Source organism: Tachysurus fulvidraco, chromosome 15 (genome assembly GCF_022655615.1).
Source record: "Tachysurus fulvidraco isolate hzauxx_2018 chromosome 15, HZAU_PFXX_2.0, whole genome shotgun sequence".
Taxonomy (NCBI): Eukaryota; Metazoa; Chordata; class Actinopteri; order Siluriformes; family Bagridae; genus Tachysurus; species Tachysurus fulvidraco.
Window position 1 is genome coordinate 14218896 of NC_062532.1, and position 16658 is coordinate 14235553.

The 16658-nt window shown below is 40.4% G+C and overlaps 1 protein-coding gene and 1 long non-coding RNA gene across 2 annotated transcripts in view; both read right to left on the bottom strand.

Annotated features, from left to right (window-relative positions):
* The window catches only part of LOC113639508 (speckle type BTB/POZ protein), a 79576-nt gene extending 73392 nt beyond the window's left edge, over positions 1–6184 (bottom strand). Inside the window, exon 1 of the mRNA XM_027141384.2 lies at positions 6032–6184. The gene's annotated coding sequence lies outside the window, so the exon portion shown is untranslated. The remainder of the gene's footprint in view (positions 1–6031) is intronic.
* Positions 6185–13008: 6824 nt separating this feature from the next.
* LOC125138867 overlaps positions 13009–16658 on the bottom strand; it is a 3691-nt gene continuing 41 nt past the window's right edge. Inside the window, exons 1-3 of the long non-coding RNA XR_007137970.1 lie at positions 16022–16658; positions 13968–14028; positions 13009–13847 (exon numbers count right to left, since the gene is read on the bottom strand). The exon at positions 16022–16658 is cut by the window's right edge and continues 41 nt beyond it. This is a non-coding gene — a long non-coding RNA (uncharacterized LOC125138867). The remainder of the gene's footprint in view (positions 13848–13967; positions 14029–16021) is intronic.

Here is a 16658-nt window from a genome sequence, read left to right on the forward strand (position 1 = left end):
CACACACACACACAGACAGACACACACACACACAGACAGACACACACAGACAGACACACAGACACACACAGACAGACACACAGACACAGACACACACACACACAGACACACAGACACAGACAGACACACACACACACAGACAGACACACACACACACAGACAGACACACACACACACAGACAGACACACACACACACAGACACACAGACACAGTATATCTATGATATTTAACTGGAGAATCTTTTGGTTGATTTCCGATACAAACCTTAAACGGATTGACTTCATTACTTTAGTGGTTCATTTAAACATCAAAAATCTTCAGAAATGATGGTGCTGTTCTGCTGAACTATGTCTGAAGGCAAACTTTATATATGTTCATGATTAAATCCTTTTGGGGAAATGAATGCAGTTCAAAAGCAGTCACTGCAAGTAGTTTGGCCACATGTCTATCAAACAGAGGAACTAAAAGCTTTTTTTGTACTGTATTTAGGAGTTTCATGAAACCTGTAAGCTGTTGGGCTGGGAACGATTCCAACAGGCTGTTTTATTGCTAAGGGTAAAATGGTTGGTGTTTCTGAACAGACTTTCCTTATCCAAGACAGTTCCTACTAAAGACTTACTTATGTTAAAGGACATGTTTGTAAAGTAGGCATGAAAGTACATCTCGACTCAGTCACTCAATTCACTTCATCGCTATAACTAACTACCTGAAGAAACGAATGACATCAAAACAAAGAAGGGTGTCAATCAAGATCTGTGAGTATTTTCACATCTGCTGATCTCTTGGGATTTTCATACACAGCACCCAGCATCTCAGATATCACATGTCCAAGTTGAGGTGAATGAGCTACAACAGTAGAAAAAAAAAAACAGAAAAAAAAACTACACAGGGTTCCTCTGCGGTCAGGAAGAAGAACTGATTATCCATAAATACCTGAAAACCGCTCATGCTGGACTGCCCCTAACATCACAGCACAGCTTCTCTGTTTCTCCACGCAGGAGACGAGACGATACTGAAAGTCCTTTAGATGATTACGCCACTGTTGTTGTCTTGGCTGTCACTCCTAACAATGTGACATGGCACTGTTGATCACAATGACATGTTCTGGACTAAGCAGCAACACGCTGCTTTTGTCAGATCACTGTATTCATCGAATACACAAGACTTCTAAAATTATTAGGATTACGCTTAATCCTAACAGTTTCCCTGAATGAACTACAGCAGATCAATGTCCTTGTAGGAAGCAAATTACACCGCTGCGTATGCAAATGTAGCGTACAAACACACCGTCACCAACACGCTGCTGTCTGCTGACCTGCACGACACGCTAACTTAAGAAAAGGTGAACAAAGTAGATTTGAAGTAATATAATACTCCTGCATGCATGTGCTTCATAAATAAGAGTTGAAGGCATGTAGCCTTTCCCCTGAAATGGAGGTTTTATGGAATGATAAAGTAGCGCTGTCTCTTGCTACATGGCCTGGAGGTTTAATATTCATCTCAAAAGATGAAAATGTATCATTTCCTCTTCAATCCTACCTTTCCATAAAGGCAAATCTGCGATACCTTCGAAATAATATTGATGTTCAATCAAATTATCAAGTTGTTTAATAATTAAAGGACAGAAAAAGCTCCTGTATGACGCACGAGCGTCGTTTTTTTTTGCTCCTGGATATCACAAGAAATAGTTCTGCTTTGCTGATTTGTAAAGTGTAAATAATGTGATTTCTCGGCTTGTGTTTGAAATGAAACCAGGTTTGTACTAAGTCTGGGATTTACCAGGCTGCTGAGCTGAGACTGTGTTCATCAGGACCACAAGGTCTCGACTCTGAGAAAGAACGGTGGAAAATAGAATACGCACGACTTGAAATTAGCACTAGACAAACCGGAAAAGAATGCAAATGCACAGCTAATGCAAGTGCTAAGATTGAGGGCCACTAAACATCCTGTAATGAAATTAAACACAGAGGTGTGCAGCACTCCCACACCCAATGTCTCGACTCATTATACCCAGTAATTACAGCAGTAGAGGGGAAGTTAGGAAAGGTACGAAATAATAAAGAAGACAGGAAAGAAGGATAGACAGAATATATGCAGAAAAGAGTGCACAAGCAGGATGGACGGACGGGGACAAACGAACACACGTTTGAGAGTAAAAGCTGCCTGCTTCTTTAACTTTATTTGATGTGTCCCACAGTGTCCCTGACCCAATACACAGATCTGCTTGATTGAAGATCTGAATTCATCCCTCTTTCACAAAGATCCAGATTACATTTTCATTTGTTTTACAGCCTGACGAAGAAGCTGTTAAAAGTCATGAACAATATGAATTCATGCAAGCTGCTTCATTTAAAGGGCTTTACTTGTCATGTCCTGTTACACACTTAATTCTGTCCACTGATCTGTTATTAACAGCTGCTGTTTTACACAGCGGCAGCGTGTAGTACAGCCGCATGCAAAATGCTGATCACTTTATATAGATAAACTGGGTTAAATGTTAACCTGTACTTAGCAAAAATACTAATGTTCATGTTGTAAATAAGAATTCCAAAAGGCATCAACGAAGCACACACACATCTAACAGTGACTAACACTAACACTGCTACCTGGCGCTTACCTTCCCAGCTGTGCTGCAGTAGGTTTGTTAAGACTAATTCACTTAAGCGTTATTAGACATAATACAGAATGACACAGAGTTGAAGTAAAAGTGATGGGACTGAATGAAGAACTGGTTAGACTGAATTAACCGAGAGCCAGGCGATGTTGCGGTAGAACGCTGTGTGCTTCTGTGCTCATCTGAAGTTATTTATCAGAGTAAAGTCCCTGAAGCACGCTTTAATTTCACCTGCCATGTTCATAAAGCCAAAAGATTAAAAAGACGGGATGAAATGGAGCTCGTTAACTTCTTCAGACATGCGGAGGGAAGATCATTCGGTGATGCGATGTGACGTCAGAACCAGGAATCGTTGCTACTGTAACGAAACGATGGTGGCTGCTTTTCAGCTTCGGATATTTAGCCCTTAAAATATTTGGACAGGGCCACAATATCTCAACGTTTAATATCAGCAAAGATTGGTGCAGGCTTGTTTTATTAGGCCATATACTTACCCGAGCTCTGAGTCCAAGCAGTAAATAAAATTTCACTGCCTTATTTTTATTACTGCCTATTCTGTAATTCTGAAACATGACTGGAGCGCATCAGGATATACGACGCTGCCTCAAAATATTCACCAGGGCTGAGAGAGAGAGAGGACGGCGTAACACTGAAACTGTGATTGATTTCATCTCGGTACACTTCTCTGAGACATCACAGGGAAGGTCAGTACATTTACAACACTGACTCATTAGATGTGTCTTATGTTCTGGTGCGACATCTGTATTGTGTCAGCAAACATATTAAAAGACCAAAAAAATGTGGTATGATACCAACATAAATAGCTGTGGCATGAAATGTGTCAGAGGAGTCGTTACTACTTATAAAACAGTGACCATCTCCATTACTACTCACAGAACTGAGCAGCAAGCTGGACAATAAGAACCTTTTTTTATATACTGTAAATGCATGGTTTTATAGATTTGTACAGATTACAGAAATGAAGCATAACTATTTTCCTAATACTCAGTAAAAACCCAAAATATCAAGATATAATGTGTATACTATAGTCTTCAAGTTTCATGATTTGAAATGTTTGCCATATCGCTGCATATCTATCATTTGTACTGATTGTATAAACACCAAAAAACCTTCACCTGATATCAGAAACCAGGGCTTGTACAACTATTACGTGTCACTAGTCAAGCTGTAGTTTAAAAGAAGTTGCGGACTAGTCGTCTTTTCCATAGTTAAAGCAAAATGAGTTTCAGGACTGCAGAAATGTGCAGAAAACAATGCTTCAAACAATTCACTTCCAGTTTTGTTGTGTTTTTTTAAGCTACAGTCAATCAGAGTACAGAAATGAGTACAGATCAGTTCATGTTACAGTTCATTTCAAATCTCACAGTGCAGCATGGAAACATTTTGAAATCAACTGATGTCTACAGCAGTGTCAAGGTCAGGGTGCAGGTTTTCATTCAAATCAAGGAGGAGGCACACCTGAATCCACCAGGCTGATCAGTTGACCTTGGTTTTAAAAATACTAGGAACTGTGGCCTCTGCTTTGTTTGGAATTAAACCTTGTGCCCATACCAACCCTTTTGCGAGAAGATTGGTCAAGGAGGTTTTTTTCCACCATCTTAAACTCCAGCTTAGCTTCCAGAAACACTTTAAGGTGGCTTGCTCTGTTAATCTGGGGGCTTGGGTAGTGATGTACGAGCTGCAGTTGTAAAACCACCCTTTCACACAGGGTTTTATAGATTTTTTTTTCAAGTTTCAATGTCTGCAGAAAATAACTGCAGGAGGAATTCTATCGGAAACAGACGAGTGTGGGATTAAAAAAAAAAAAAGCACACCACAACACACCACTCCATACAATGTGTGGTATTAAAGTGTTACAGCAAAGGAAATTTTCACTTTCATAGCTGGTTGTAGAATTGGTTACAAAAAAAAGTTTATTCGTCTTCTTTTTACTTCCAGCATCGTTATTTTTTTTTCTGCCATCTGACTAGTCGTCATCCTCACCGTGGCGACTAGTGAATATATTAGCCGAAACGTGCCGCAGAATTTTTGCAGCCAGGGACCCTTTAAAGTAGAAAATAAATTGCACCAAGCGACTGTGTTATGGATTCACACCAAGAACACGATTTAAAAATTTAAGAACACATCAGATCTGCTGAGTCGGTGCTTGGACTCCAAGGTACAAGTGTAACACAAAAATCAACATGGAAGACCTAGCTTGGGGTCAAAGATACCACTTTGTGAATCACTGGCCTAGTCTGTGTAAAAACAACTTCTAACATTGCACTGCTGAATACTGTGCCACTCGGAAGAGGTTGATACAGGGACTGACTTTGCTTGCATAAGTGTTAATATTAACCTAGGTACTGTAAAAGGTTCCCTCTTCACCAGCAGCAAATTAAAGAGATAACAGCCCTGATGAAAGTGTTAACATTCACGCAAACACTCACAATCAGGTTGCTTAGGATCAAATACTGTATTAGGGGAGGGTAGGACAGGTAGGACAGGTGTGACAGGTGTGTGTTGTAGTACACTTAGATGCTGAATACCAATATTGTTGTCAAGTCAAATATTGAACATACATGCAACACAAAAACACCCAACCTCCCTCATTACTGTTGTCTTTGCTTATCTATTGTATTCATTTCCCCACTTGGTGGCTGATCCATGTCATATCTATGAGATTCCTGCAATGCAGCACTGATTTAAACCAGTCGTTAGGTCCAATCGCAATGTGGCTCACTTTCTGGCAGCGAGCTCCCCTGCAGCCCTGCACTGCGCATACCAAAGAAAAAAAAGATCTCGCTTTTTTGCAGGATATGAACTGTGCGTCTTTGCGCATGCGCGGAGCTGCAATTCCATTTACACAGTAACACGGTTCTTTATTTGGCAAAGGCTACATAACTGACGTCCAGGCCTCCTAACAATTAAAAGATAACTTCCTCGCTAATTAATCCAACAACGTTTAACTTGTCATACGTTTACCGACCACGAGCCCGGGGTCATTTATTGTTTTTCTTTTCGCGAGGCGCCTGTTATGGCTACAGTCAAAACACAAACAAATAATGCTAGCAAGTGACTACACTTAGCTCAGCGAGCTAGCCGGCTAATCAGATGCGGAGTTTTTAAATACGAAGCAACTGGTTACGGATTGGTTCGCAAATTATAGCAAAGTTAACAAGAGAAAACGGTTTAAACGTTCCCTAAAGCGACGTGCATGTCTAATGAGATAAACAGCTAGTGGCTCATAGTAAAAGAAACACAATACAGTTAGCAGAAGTTGCTAACATACAGTTACAGAGTTCTCCAGCACAAAAGCCGTCTGTCCTCTATCCATACTCTGGACTACAAACATACTGTATCACAAAAGGTCAAACACGAAGCCTTTAATGGTCAATTTTCCTTTTCAAACTTACCTTTTTTAAATCTTTTCTTCGACCGTATCGGATTTTTTTTTCTGTTGAGCTTCTTCACGTCCGGGTTAAAGCGCGTGACGACACCGAGGCGGGGGCGCGCACGCACGCACACGCTGAAGGGTACGAGCACTCAACTCTAAGGTTTAAAGGTGTATGAGAGAGAGAGATTATGACTGGTGTTGTTTATTGTAAGTGTTTGTTGCCTTTTTGGACTCCTTTATCATTTGTAATGTTGCTCCCATTTAAAACAGTTCGGCTCAAGCCCAGCCATTTTTAGGGTCATGATTGAGGACATTGTCCTGTCCAGAGACAAGCTGTTTCATGTTGAGGTTATTGAGGTCATCAGCATTAGAATGTGGAAGCACTAAAACCACTGGCACTAGACTACTTGTTCTGTGCAGGTGTTGTCAGTGAACCCGTGCCCCCTGGCACCATCTCAGGGCCCCCAGTTTGAGAACCAATGGCCTAGACTACTTGTTCTGAGCAGGTGTTGTCAGTGAACAGGCTGTAAATCTGTTGGCTAAGTTACAGTCACTCATGAAAAACTGAAGCTGATTATCTGGGAAACATCTCTAAACGCAGTCAAAATGTCATTGTTTGTGTCAAACAAGTTCAACTTGACATTTCATCTAAACTTACACAGTTTGTAAATTCTTCTAAATACTTCTAAATCTGTAATATGTTAATATCCAAACTTTCACCATACTAATCGTAATGCTGTTTTGAGAGAGTAATCCGCTTTAATCATCAATATATTTCATTAAGTTGTTGGTAGCTCTTCTGTTTTGGGTGCACATCAGTTTTAGTCCAAAACGTTTCATGAAACATTAGAAGTTTTCATTGAGAAGTTGACTTTTCATTTATAAAACAGTATCAGTGGCTACTCAGAACTGTAGGTCTGTAAGAGTGAAAGAAAAGACACGTTCATATGGAGGCGTCCGTCGTCCGTGAGGTTTTCCCGCTTTACATGTCCAGAGTGCCGAGGTGGGAAATGTCTTTGTCAACTTGCAAATTTTCACCTACAGTACAAGACACCAGGAACTCAGGATATACTCTACAGGATATTGAGATCCCACAACAGGGAAATGGGGAAGAAGACTCAATAAATAAGTAAATAATAAAGCATCAAACGTGACCACCCAGGTGCATGATGGCCTCACCGCTCGGGGTTGTAGACTTTACATGTTCTCCCTGTGCTTCAGGGGTTTTCTCTCCCAGTCCAAAGACATGTGATGTAGGCTGATTGGCATGGTTTCAATATAACAAATTATTGCTAGACTTGGATTTTTTATGTATTACAAACAGTGACGTATGTGTTCTGTTATACTAAATATTAGCACTCGGAACAATTCAACCAGTGAACCTGAACTAACTGATAATAAAGACCACCTTGGATTTTTATTAAAAAGCCCTATTTTCAAGCCACATTTTATATTTGACAATCAAAAGCTCATGATGACTGCTGAGGGAAGAATTTTTTGAAGCAGCAACAATTTCTGGCATAATCCAACTGAAAATGAGGAACAACACAGCAAATTTGTAAGTGTAAGATTAAATGCATGTGTTTTAAATCATAGCAGAATACACTCAAACTACAAGATGCACGATAAGACAAGGCGTAAGCGTGTGCCACGTCCCAGTCTGCTTGCTTAAAAAGTACATAAAAAAAACAAATCCTGGGACATCATACAGTAACAGAAGAGAAGGTTGTGGCATAATTACACACCCTGTACACAAACTCCTTATTACAGTACAGCTTTTCTTCATTCATTATTCCTTATTTAATTTATATTATAATTGAATTTTCTATTCCCTTGATTTATTTTTCCACATTTCATTTCCATTTTTCTATAATGTGTCTAAAATTCAGTGAAGCAAACCATCACAAACTCCTCCCACACACAAGGAGTTGTGGGCAATATTAGCTGTGATTGTGAACTGGGACACAGGGATGGTCTTTGTATCTCAGCTGTCATTATGTTTTTCCCCCAAGTGCCTTACATATGTATTTAACTTCAAGCTGACATGACTTACACAAGCTTTAGCATTTTGACACTATCACTGTCTGCTCAGGCTACACAGACTCCTTCACTAAGAGAAAACAAGCTGCTTACATCAGGAAAAGTGTCTTTTTCCTCAGGCAGTACACGGAACTCTGAATCTTAACTCTGAACTGTACTGAAGTCAATACTGTATACAGCTGCTTCACTCTCTTCTCAGGAAGCTTTCATTTATAGGTTTTACTGTAACTTCACACCTCCACAAGTCATTAACTTTAATACCTTTAATGTGATGTCTACACCTGTCTTTGTACTTATGGTATTGTTGACTTTCACACACTCAGATTAGATCTATGTGAAATGCCAGCTCGGTTACTTCGGATACGTCACACACCAGCTCATAAAAGTCACACACCAGCTCAGACACGTCACACACCAGCTCAGACACGTCACACATCAGCTCATACACGTCACACACCAGCTCAGACACGTCACACACCAGCTCAGACACGTCACACACCAGCTCATACACGTCACACACCAGCTCAGACACGTCACACACCAGCTCATACACGTCACACACCAGCTCATAAACGTCACACATCAACTCAGACATGTCACACACCAGCTCAGACACGTCACACACCAGCTCAGACACGTCACACACCAGCTCATACATGTCACACACCAGCTCATAAACGTCACACATCAACTCAGACACGTCACACACCAGCTCAGACACGTCACACACCAGCTCAGACACGTCACACACCAGCTCAGACACGTCACACACCAGCTCGGATATGTCACACACCGGCTCATACACATCACACTCCAACTCGGATATGTCGCACACCAGCTCAGACACGACCAACGGTGTCTAGACTATATCTAGACTATATATATCAGACGTGACCCTGTATATAATTACATCCCAACTATCATCACTGTAATAATGATGGCTATTTTTATTTTACAGTGTTTCTCAATTGCTAAAACACTAAACCCTATTGTCTGAACCAAAGGCTCAGTTGCCTGAACCCACTGATTGAATCAATCACTCTTTTAGCAAAACCATAAGCACTTTTCACCTGTTTAGACACAACTTGCCAACACATTTTCATTCAATTTCATTGATCACGTGCCACTACCTAAACTGAAACTCACTGGTCTTTTTTTTAATTAGCGGATAGCGGTGTAATGTATGAAATAGGCAAACAGCTTTCAGAGAGAATGGGTTGTCATGTCCACACATGCATGTATTTATTAGTAATTTATGTCATAAAATCACAGCATTGATATCGCGATTGCGATATGATTAATCGTGCAGCACAATGATGAAATCAGAGCTACTGTGATTGACCATGATCTTGTCCATGGTATGACCATGAGGGAGGCTGGACAAAGGGTACAACCAAACATCAGTAGATTCACTGTGTCCACCATAATCCAAATATTTAGAGAACGGGTAATTACCCTTTTTTGACATTATAGTACAGTATGTAAATGTTGACAGCAATTACTGTATGACATACTCTATATATTTACAGAATTTAGCAGACACCCTTATCCAGAGTGACTTACAACTGAGCAACTGAGGGTTAAGGGCCTTGCTCAGGGGCCCAGCAGTGGCAGCTTGGTGGACCTGGGGTTCGAACCCATGACCTTCTGATCAGTAGCCCAACACCTTAACCACTGCTGTACCGATGTACTGTAGTATTGTAATGGAATGTTGGTCTAACTGTATGTAGGCCTAGTATTCCATGTATATTTTTTGTAACTCCATGTTCTCTTTTTGTAAAATTAAAAGACTGCCACATGGGGGTGGGAGGACAGGTATGTTCTCCCCACACCAAGAGACCCTAATTGTTGATATGGTCCGTGAGAACAATTCCATTAAACTGAGTGAAACTCAGCAGAAGATCATAGAGGACCATGTAAATTTTGAGGGTATCAACAGTGTCAGCCTCTCTACTGTTGATGATCGTGTCCTCAAGTGCAACAGACTGCGCATGAAACAGCTATACAGAGTGCCACTCAGACAGAGTCAAAGAGCAAAGATTCCAGTATGTACATGTTGGCATATATCCAGACACATTCAATGTTGATTAGTGATTTACTGTAGTGGCCTAAATCACTTTTTCCGTATCACTCACAAAACTATATCTATTTCTACAGAGGGTTCTTCAACTGGATGCAATGGAAAGACCCCATGAATATGTGTACATGGATGAAGCTGGGTTTAATCTCACCAAAAGGAGAAGGTGAGGCCATAATGTGATTGGCCATCGGGCCATTGTTGGTGTTCCTGGGCAGCGTGGTGGCAATGTCACATTATGTGCTGCCATCAGCAATCATGGGGTTGTCCACCATCATGCCAACCTGGGGCCCTACAACACTCACCAGCTCCTCAATCGCATGCGAGATGCTCTGTTAGGGCAGCAGGATGAGCATCCCATCTATGTTGTTGTTTGGGACAATGTGAGTTTTCACAGAGCCCTCCAGGTTAGAGAGTGGTTCAATATGAACCAAGGTTTTATCAATCTTTGCCTTCCACCGTACTCCGCTTTCCTAAACCCCATTGAGGAATTCTTCTCCTCATGGTGGAAGGTATATGAACGTCAACCTTACACCAGGGTACATCTCTTTCAAGCTATGGGACTTGCCTGTGGTGACATAGGTGTGAAGGCATGCCAAGCCTGGATACGGCATGCCAGCCCCCCCCCCCCCACCCCCCCCCACCCCCCCCCCCCCACCCCCCATTGCCTGGCCAGACAAAATGTGGCCTGTGATGTGGATGAAGTCCTCTAGCCTGACCAAGTACGGAAACATGATGCTGTGGCTGAGTAATGCACTTATTTGTGTATTTTTGTACTTTATTTTTACATGGGCTTACTGTACACAAGTGGCAAACGCATAAGATTGCTGTGTTGTCTTTTTGTACAAGTGCTAAATGCACAGGTTTTTTTTGTTTTGCAACATGCATTTAGCCTACAGTGAAAATAAACATTTATTTCTCCAGCTTCATGTCCTGAGCATTGTGTTTTCTATTTTTCTATGTAGTGTTTGGTGACTGTTCCATAGTGATTTTAATTTTGATTGACGCGGGGCACGATTTGACAACATAGTTCAGTTTTGATCACAGATTGAACTGTTTTGAGGTGAAAGTTTGGTTTTGCAAGGAGTGACTGAGGTTTTGTGAATGTAGCTTGAGAGTTTAGAGAAAAGGAGAGCAGCTTTCCAGAAATTTGTCTTAGCAATCAAGAAAAACTGTATTAGAGCATGACTTTAAAAGGCCGAGGAGGATCTCCATTGTACATAAATAATTATATCCTACGCAAAAGAGCCAAAACCCCACAAGCCTCTACAGTTCACTGAACATTTGCACCTGAGTTACAAATTCAAAACTTCTGCTGAAGTTGTGAGAAAAAAGCAGGCTTTAATTTTTACTAAATGGTTGTATGAGAGGGGGGCACGGTGGTATAGTGGTTAGCACGTTTGCCTCACACCTCCAGGGTTGGGGGTTCAATTCCCGCTTCCATCTTCTGTGTGTGGAGTTTGCATGTTCTCCTCGTACCTCGGGGGTTTCCTCCGGGTACTCCGGTTTCTGCCCCCGGTCCAAAGACATGCATGGTAGGTTGATTGGTATCTCTGGAAAATTGTCTGTACTGTGTGAGCATGTGAGTGAATGAGAGTGTGTGTGTGCCCTGCGATTGGTTGGCACTCCGTCCAGGGTGTATCCTGCCTTGATGCCCGATGACACCTGAGATAGGCACAGGCTCCCCGTGACCCGAGGAATTCGGATAAGCGGTAGAAAATGAATGAATGATTGTATGAGAGTTTCTCCATTATGCTGGCATGTGATTGTTTTTTAAATTTTATCTTACTAATCTCTGCAGTTGAATTAATCTTAAATTTGTCTTTCACCCTGTGTGTGACATTGCATGTGTTATAGGTGTGTGTGTTGGTTTTGTGTACGTCTTCCAGACCTGCAACTGCAGAGATATGTGAATCAGAGCTGATAGAAATTCATGGAAAAAAAAAGCTCAGCAGGAAAAAAAACATAAAAGAGAGAAAAGGGGGAATAAGATCAAAAACAACAGGGAAGGGCATGTGAAGATATGCACAAACTGAATACTGCTGTGTGTTAAGCGTAATGCTGTCACTCAATTCTGTACAAAGCTTGTTAAAGTATTCGCTTCCTGTTACGATGCAGGGGCAGAAGAAGTTGAACTCTGTGGCCTTTTCCTAAAGGCTTTGTTCCATACAGTGTGCCAGCGCACCGTCTCTTTCTGCTCCTCTGATGCGGTTCTAGACTGTAACTCAGCGTGGCATCTTTGAAGCCACAGAGGTGTTTTCTCAGGCATCATTTTCATGCTTCAGTGCAGGACAAAGCCTTTTTTTTTCCTCATAACAACGGGGTGAAGATGTTTGTTGTTGACTTTGTGTATCACTAACACAGGGAGAATCCTGGCGTTCAAAGTCAAGAGTAAACGTGTCAGCACAGGCATTGACGTAAAAGGAGAAAAAAATCATTCAGTGAGATATGAGCTGTACTACAGTACATAGTGCCTCGAGGCAATAAGGAATCTGAACTTCAGTGGATGATTGCTCTGAGGACCTCAACGGAAATCAGTATTAATTATTAGGTTTATATTCTCCGTCGATTGAACACTGGTAATGCTTATGGTGCAGTGTAGAGGAAAATATAACCATGACAGTCAGCATACAGTTTGTCATGCTGCTCGTCAATGACTCGTTTTTGTACACAGACAAGCTTCTGATATACAAACACTGATGGGATTTGTTTTGCATGCCTTCTCAATATGCTGCTACTTTCATTTTGTTTACTACAGTAATCAAATCCAAGACCAGACCTAGACAAGACCAAGTCACCATCGAGTCCAATTCAAAGTGAGAGGGAGTCAAAATGAAAACAGTTACACATACCTTATTACTATCAATGCCACTTTATTACTTTAATCAACTGACAGGGAATTAAAACAAGATCAACTACCAGTTATATAAGAATGCTAAAGTGTTGTCATAGTTTGGAAAGAATTTTAGCACCATCATCATCATTCATTCATTCATTCATTCATTCATTCATTCATTCATTCATTCATTCATTCATCCATTTCATTCGATTATGTCAGTGTCACAATGGACCCAAAGCCTATTCCAGGAACACTGCATGTGAGGTTAGAATACACACACACACACACACACACACACACACACACACACACACACACACACACACACACACACACACACTTTCACACAATCATTCACACCTGGGGTAATTCATCACAGCAAGCCAACCTTCATGCTTGTTTTTGAAAATCGGGACAAAACCCAAATGAACACAGGAATAGTGTGAAAATCTGCACAGACCAGAGATTCATCATCATCACTACCCTGTGCATCACCATGCTTCATTATTATTATTATTATTATTATTATTATTATTATTATTATTATTATTATTATTATTATTATTACAGCTGATTATCCAGCTGATCTGGATGACTGAACGTCCTTCTGGCTATTGAACTCACGGGTAACCGTGTATTTGACTCCGATCCCCTCGTCTTGATAACGCTGATGCCTGGAACCAGCTCCATGTGGCAGTCTATCAGCGTGGCTCTGGATCTTGGCCCTGCTGCTCTCAGATTCTCTTGATTGAAAAGACTGAGGCCAGTTCGTTGGCGTGGCTGGCACAGGCTTTATATCTATGCTGGCAGCCTGGCAGCTCTATCCAAATTAAACACAAATAAGCATGTGGTGGACGGGAAGACTGAGCTCTACAGGGACTGGGAGAGAGAAAAATAGAACTTTAATTAAAGCAGCAATACCTTCCTCCCACACACACGTACACACAGTCATTTTTCCTCATTGTTTCAGTGTGTCTGCATGAAAGGTTTTTAATATACTTCTCTATTTGCCTGCCCACTTCAGTCCACACAGCCCAACTTGAGAAAGGAATCTGGTTACCTGCACATTAAAGACGAGAGACTGTAACAGGAACACACACCAGGGACACAACTAAACGAACGCCAAGCGAAAGATGAACAAAATGAAGAAAAGAGAGACAGCCAGGAATATAAAATGAATCTTCTTGGGAATTAAGTGTTATGCAGTTGTATTTTGTTTGCTTGTTGTGTTATTTTTATTTTTTTTTTTATCATCACTATTTACACCAAATCCAGGAAGCAGTCCAGCCGTATTTCTCATGCAGTTTGATTATTTGTCATGTGCATTTTGATGACTAGATTGCCAGACGTTGTGTAATTACCAGTCAGATAGAAAAATGAAAGCGAGAGAGTGATAAGGGAATATTGAATTTGCACTTCAATTAGAGTGTTTATAGAGTGTGGATTACACACTGGACTCTTGGGCCATGCTGCTTTCTCAATTACAACACCACAGCGGAAGAGAGGGAGAGGAAGAAAGATATGAAGAAAGATTAGGAGAATGAATGTAATGGGGACAGTGGGAGAAAAAATAATAAATAAATAAATAAATAAATAAATAGATAGATACATAAAAGTTTGATATACGGTAGAGGAAGTGTGTTGGAGGGATATAACGTATCTTTGTTGTGAAATGTCAGGAGATTTTATTCACGGATTGCGTTTATGGGTGAAGTACGCAGAAAGTGTGAAAGTGTGAAAATGACACTCAGAAGCCTGACTCATGGGAGCGTTGATAATGTGTGCGTGTTCCACAGCATGAAACAATGAGCTTGACATTTGGTGTAAAGGATAGTGAAGATGCTGTCACACGGGTCAGCTTCGCGTTTCTGTAACACAGTCTGGAGAATGAGGAGTCCAACTGTCTTAAATAATATGAACAAGACCAGCAGTCATTGTGAAGCATCCAGTGTTATATATGAATCTGTGTCTCGCTTGTGTTAAAAATCAGTTTAGTAGACCAACAATATGACAATAACTCCTTTAAAATGTGTTCGTCTCTCGTCATTTATCTAAAAGTTACAAAGAAATGTAAAAAAAAATAAATAACCTGGCTTTTTTGGAAAGAGACATAGTTACAGCATCACATTTCTTGCTTGATAATGAAGAATTCCATTTCATTAGCACATTTTGTCATGGCAGACTTTATGGCCTTTAGTTTATTGCTCTATATTTCTCCCTAGTGGAATAACAGAGACTAGATCTCTTTTTTCCACATTTTACAATTCAATTATAGTCCACAAGATGATTCTGTTTGAAATTAATTTGGTGTGCCGGATTAGAGACTTCATCTGGCCGGATCTGGTCGTATCTATGTCTAATTAAGAGTTAAACAGATTATTTTCATTGTACAAGATTACTTTTAATATCTAAAAGGAACTCTGGCAGCACTTATATGCTACACTGCTGATAGCGAGCGCTAGCTAGGTAGCTAATATGAACCAGGTCATGGGTTTGTGATTCTAATAGTAAAATAAACTAGCTCATATACTAGCAGTAACTAGCCTGCTATCTGTTTGGGGTGGTAGAAGAATATTGCAGAGGTGATGAGCAGTCACACTCCTGTTGTAGAACAAAGAAAAAAACATATATGAGCTGCACATGCTCAGAATAAGTTTTTAGACCACATTTTACTGGACTGCTGTAGACAAGCAACATCCATTTCACTACAGTGTATTTTATTTATCCTCTTTTATTTTGTACATTTTGTATATGGAAATAATTGCAAATAAGGTTTGGTGTTCAAATGTTCAGGGTTCGGAATCAGTATAACTTTTGCACACACACACACACACACACACACACACACACACACACACACACACACACACACACACACACACACACACAAGGAATTTTATAAAAATATAAATAATATACACAGGTACAGTTGAGTTCTTAAGTAAGTCAGTCGTGAATACTCTACAATTATATAACCATAGAAAAATATAATATATTTTAACGTAGATTCTAGTGAAAGATGTTGCACTGTAGAATATTGTACCTTTCCTCACCTTTGTGTGGGTTCATTCTAACTCCACTTCTTCGTACCAAGATTCCCTGGGATTCAGCTGTTTCCTCCAACCTCCCGACTTTGATAAACTTTTCCTGCATTGTGACGAACTAATTCACCTGTCCAGTGTGTATTTCTAGGAAAGGTTTTGGATCCCTCATGACCCTGATCAGGATGAAGCAGTTAGAACAATTTATTATACATCAATTAATTTAATAGTTATTTTATGGTTATTTCAAATTAATTGTAAGCCACTTTATTGACCAAAAGATAGGCAAGGCAAATAACAAGCTAATTATAGGTCAGAAATTAATTTGGTTGTGTAGTGTTGCTTGGAGCGATTCTTGGTGAAAAGCTTATTCATGAAGACCCTGAGAAAATCGGAAGCATTTCAATGAGAGGAAGAGTGTGTCCTTGAGAACTTTCACTCAGAGACAAGTTTCCCATGCTGCAATCATCCCCCATTTCCCTTTAGAGATGATCCTAAATATAAAACTCTTCTATTGTTTTGATATGGATCAAATGCACCGTTGTTCTGTTTCGTTTTTATTTTGAACAGCCAGGGCGGTTTCCTTTGGCACTAGTGGAGTGTTTACCTTTATGTAAGGCAAGTTACCGATAGTGCAGTTGTCCTTTTG